Below are 4,524 nucleotides of genomic sequence, written 5' to 3'. Positions count from 1 at the left end.
GTATTCATCTTCACGGATTCGCGCAATTACACGGAGACAGAGAGACGGAGACAGGAGATCGGAGGGCTGTTAAGTGGAGGTTTTAGAAAAAATAAACGAGTTGTCAGATTGCGCTCGTCCTTGTGTATCTCTGCTTCTTCTCCGTGGGCTCGCGTGAATCCGTGAAGATAATAATGTTGACTAATTAGGCAATTAAGCAAAACACCGAAAATGGCGCGACTTCCTGCTGTAGTAGGCAGCGTGCACTTGACCACGTCGCCAAAGAGTGAGTCGGCATAGTTTTAAACTGGCTAAAATTAGCGGGGGCACCCTTTATATACGAATTTGAAGAGCTATGTGGGCTGTTTAAAATGCAGATCTTCTTATTTCCGGTTTTCTACATGCCACACAGTTCCTTCTATTAATAATGTTAGGCTTATCGAAAAAAAGTAGAGGTAGTTTAGGAATCAGTGTCAACAACTTTTACGCGACATTTGTGTAGGTACGACATTCCGTGAAGCTGTAACCATTTTTAATTGATATCAAGAAAGAAAAAAACGTCCATTTTGTCATTTCACTTGGCGATCGTTAAAGTGATGCATGTACCCATAGTTTTGTTGGTGTGAGTTGTTAGTTTTGCTGATGAGTGCAGCACTCATTCTTTCGAACTTTGGAAAAAAAAAACAGGGTCAGTTGTCGAAGTAACTCGGAGCTTACTAAGTGCACATGTGTAATGTCCAACTTTAGAAAATATCAATATAGTGATGTTTGATTTCATTTAGATGCGGGTGGTCCGGCCTGCAACGAAACCGTAGCGCAACAACTGAGGGAAATCGGGCAACGAATCGGATCACTGCTCCCGGATCCGTGGTTTCTACCAGCACAGTCTAGTGGAGGACGCAAGAGCAAAGGATCCCTGCTCGGCTGGGGCCTGGTGTCCGGGCTATCCTGGTCAAGGGCAGAACTACCACCTGATAGCTGCGGGTCGCAGCTACTCATCAAAGTGCCTTTACAGGGACTGGCTCGCCTGGCACTACCCTTCGCTTCGACGCCATTGTATTTCCAGGGCGCCGCTGCCGTCATGGCAAATGTGAGAATCGCTTTAATAGAGTGGCGTTGACATTTGAAAAGCCAGTCATTTTACGGCGCTTCTAAAGCAGAAACATGCCACCGTAAACGGAGGAAGCGACAAGGACGCTACCGTTGAACATGAACTCAGTGACTTGCCGATAAAGACAACTAAACTAAAAGGTGTTTTTTTATGAATAATACGTTGCTTAGAAGATGTTAGGCCGAATACTTCTATACTCTTTTCAAAGATAGAAGGACTCGTAAAAATCACCGCAACGAGAAAAATTGCATGAAGGAGTACTTAGGGAGAAGTCATGTAAGTCAGGGAAGCCATAAAACTTGTCACATATTGACGATGTCCATTCGCGCAGTGACACGAAAAGCAGCACAAGATACAGTCGGGTGAATTCACCAAGTGACAAAAGGTAGACTTATAAGGCCTTAATATCCCTAGATTAGGGACCTTTGGTGTTTAAAAAATGAGGCCTTTGAAGCATAGGCGTGCGCACGGGCGGGGGGGGGGGGAGGGCGAGCGGCTGCCTCCCCCCCTATTCACCTAAGAGGGAGGAGCCAAAGTCAGCCCCACACAGTGACATAATAGGGAGGGGGTGGCGCTACGACTCGGGGAGGGGGGGGGGGGGCGCAATGTCAGCGCTATACATTGACCTAATTGGGAGCGGGGGCGCTGCGACGAACCATCGCCCCCCCCCCCCCCCCCCCCGAAGGGGAACCCTGCGCACGCCTATGCTTTGAAGCATAGACTACGACACTTTGGTACACCGCAAGCTCCTCTACGTTCTTCATGTGTAACACAGACAGATTTCCATCAGCGAGGCATGCTGCTGACGTACTGTTTACAACGCCGCATAAGCTGAAGGAAAGCCGAGCTCTTATTGCTTTAATCTCAACTAAAATGTGAGCAGGCCTCGCTTCTTTCTCGTCGGCCTTATCATGACCCCTGGTGTCACTCTAATTACACTCACTGCCATGATCCTTGTTGAAGTTTCAGCTTTCATTTTTGTTCCTTGCCCTAAAATTGTCAGCATCATATTTTAGGATGTTGACAGTGCACTGATCGTGTCCAGTTGTTTCACGATATTTACTGTACCCTTACCTTCACGTCCACCTTTCAGCTTACGTTCCCCGGACCCCGTGTGACGGGACTGGCCGTGGAGGAGGTGAGGCTGACAGACTTGGCCCTCAAAAAAGGAGTCAAGGAAGGAGACCGTAGCAGGCGACTTTCTCCTACAGGTAGGTGAAAAATACCCATTGACTTGGGGGCTCAGGGATGGCGGCCGGCCGGAGTCCTCAGAGAGGACATGGAAGAAGTTAATAAAAAATGCATGTTTGCTTGTCCGAGGCCACGCCTAGAATGCAGTGCTACCCTGGCAAGCGCGAGTGCACCCCAGGCTGCTCTTAATTCTCATATGTTCTTGCTGGCACCCGCCAGCCAGGTTCAAGCACGAAAGTTCCGTATTGCGTTTTTCTTGCTGTTCATGAATGGTACCAATGTTACGAGGATAAGACAGTGACCATCCATTTACCATCGATTTGTTATAACGCCCCTATACGTTTTCCTAGGGCCAATTAGCCAGCGCTGTGTGCTCCATAAACAAAAATTAGGAGCGTGCATTGCTGTAGCAACAGAAAACTGGGACGGATCAGCAATCCGTTACTTCGCCTATGAATAATAAAGGGAGCTTCGTTCTTCTCTGCGATTAAATTAGGATGTAACCGCATGGTCCCCTATTCCTACCAAGCAAACATTGAAAATGTTCTGTTTTTGAGACAATTTTGAAATCGGTATGATTAGTTTCTTTCCTTCGCTATTCACTATCGCTGTTTTAATTGCAACATGATTTTAGCATGATCTTACCAGGCAACGTTCATCCATTCAGGGCGGCTCATTCCTTTCTCGGGCAATTTTATTTAAATTGAAACATTCAGAAATATTGAAGTAAAGAACACATTTTTTTTCACGCTAGATTTGTCTCCAGCGGGCTATGTCCTTTGCCTGCACCGCTGAAGCTTTTCCCTTGCGAGAACAAAATGAGCTACTTGACATCCCCATTCCAAAATTTGTGTGTGACTAATACAATACATTAGGTGGCCTAAAAGGTACTTGTTACCAATGAGTACGTAAGTTTTCTATTCGTGAGAGCATATGATTAAGACTCATCTCCATAGCAAGAACTAGCACTGGAAATTTTTTTTCACTTCCATTCACGCATGGATCCGTAAGTAGCCCCGCTGAATCTGTGTGAACACATCTACATTGTTTTGAGCCCCAAAGTCTACACGAACCATGATGGACCACGCAAGGCGCATACAATGTGGTCCCGGCCGTTATTGGCGCTTTTGTTCGGCGTGGCTTCTTCTGCACACGGAGGACGTGTAGTTTGGCCAGCTTAATGCGCAAGCACAGTCACTCACTATGAAGGAAAATAGTTCCTGTCACACTTTCTTGGAAAATAAAACGTAGTGCGTCAACGTGTATTCTACCATTTCTCGACAAATTAACTTCGCGGAGAAACAAAATCAGATCCTTCTTCGGAATGGGTTCGGGCACTTCCTTTTAATATAACAACGCATACCTCCAATAGCTCGAAAAAATTATCACGACGTGACGTGAATATTCGCTAACTATTGCATGGATAATGCCAATGAGGCCCTTTGCTGCATATTTTTCCGACTTCCAGGTAACCAGCCGTGTGGTGGCCCGAAGCATTCGTGAACAACTGCCACGACTGCTGCTTGTGGCTCTGGCGCCACAGTCACCCCTGGTACTGGAGCGACGCTTGCTGGTGTACTGAACGCTGGCTGTGCTATTGGTTTTACGGACAGTAGTCTACAAATGCCAAGCAAAATAAAAGCTTCATCGAGAGTCGAGAGAAGAAAAAGATGTACTTGTTACGTAATGTGGAACTGGTGACCTCTGTGAGGCAGTATGCTCCGTGATTGCATCTGTGGATTAGAAGCACACACGAAACTCCGAAGATTCCAAGAAATTCAATCCATCGACACCCCTGGAAAATAAATAAAACACGCTGTTGCAGCAGTTATGTCATGGATCACTTGATGTTGTTAACACGCCTTTATTGACGTTTTCGACCTTGGAGGGTTGCGGTGAATAGTCGGAAGAGGGATGAGATAGAAAAAAACAAGGAGTACAGTAAAATTTATAGGCATAAAAATTATTGCGTGTATTACGAGCAGATGCTATGGCCACACCCTAATCCAGTGATTTTGACAAGATAGAACATTTTATATACTTGAGAAAACAACGAGGCGCAGTTAACGCTCTATTTTTCTTCGACACGTGTAAAAATGGCCACACGGAATTTCGCCCACATGACAATGTTTGGCAAGTCCCTGCAGCGTATGCGTCCAATTTTGCTCCATAAATACTTCCCTCAACTATATTAAAAAGCGACTAAATTCATCAGCCGTGCCTGCGGCGTATGCTTGTCACGT

The 4,524-nt window shown here is 46.0% G+C and overlaps 1 long non-coding RNA gene across 1 annotated transcript; it reads left to right on the top strand.

The window, feature by feature from the left end:
* The first annotated feature begins 740 nt into the window (after nucleotides 1-740).
* Nucleotides 741-4,072, top strand: LOC119399547 (uncharacterized). The gene is made up of 3 exons (XR_007416883.1): nucleotides 741-1,069; nucleotides 2,184-2,301; nucleotides 3,750-4,072. It is a non-coding gene; the product is annotated as an uncharacterized LOC119399547 (long non-coding RNA).
* Nucleotides 4,073-4,524: the final 452 nt, after the last annotated feature.

Source organism: Rhipicephalus sanguineus, chromosome 7, assembly GCF_013339695.2.
Source record: "Rhipicephalus sanguineus isolate Rsan-2018 chromosome 7, BIME_Rsan_1.4, whole genome shotgun sequence".
NCBI classification, from domain to species: Eukaryota; Metazoa; Arthropoda; class Arachnida; order Ixodida; family Ixodidae; genus Rhipicephalus; species Rhipicephalus sanguineus.
Note: the sequence above shows the minus strand (reverse complement) of the source record. Positions and strands in the feature narration are given on the sequence as shown.